Below are 292 nucleotides of genomic sequence, written 5' to 3' on the forward strand. Positions count from 1 at the left end.
CGATGTGAACGAATTATAATACAGATCATTTGTTAAGAATAGCTTCGTTTTTTGAGTGCTGGCATAGAGTTGTCAGGCAGACTGATTAAGTCAGGAGTGAATGCCATTTTAAAGCCTTTTTAATGCTTTTGTTAGAATTTCAGTATTATGAAGGAACGTGAAAAAAAACATGTGCTTATAGGATTAAGGGGAATTTTGAAACTTATTGACCTTTTAATTATATTTTATGAGACTTTATTAAACTATGAATTCCAACCTCCAAAGAATAACTTTATCTTTGTCAACAGATCTA

The 292-nt window shown here is 30.8% G+C and overlaps 1 protein-coding gene across 1 annotated transcript in view; it reads right to left on the bottom strand.

Moving 5' to 3' along the window:
• LOC119591128 (SCY1-like protein 2) overlaps positions 1–292 on the bottom strand; it is a gene marked incomplete at its 5' end in the record, with an annotated part of 331,697 nt that overhangs the window by 1,056 nt on the left and 330,349 nt on the right.

The sequence above is a fragment of the Penaeus monodon genome, chromosome 28 (genome assembly GCF_015228065.2).
Source record: "Penaeus monodon isolate SGIC_2016 chromosome 28, NSTDA_Pmon_1, whole genome shotgun sequence".
Lineage (NCBI taxonomy): Eukaryota > Metazoa > Arthropoda > Malacostraca > Decapoda > Penaeidae > Penaeus > Penaeus monodon.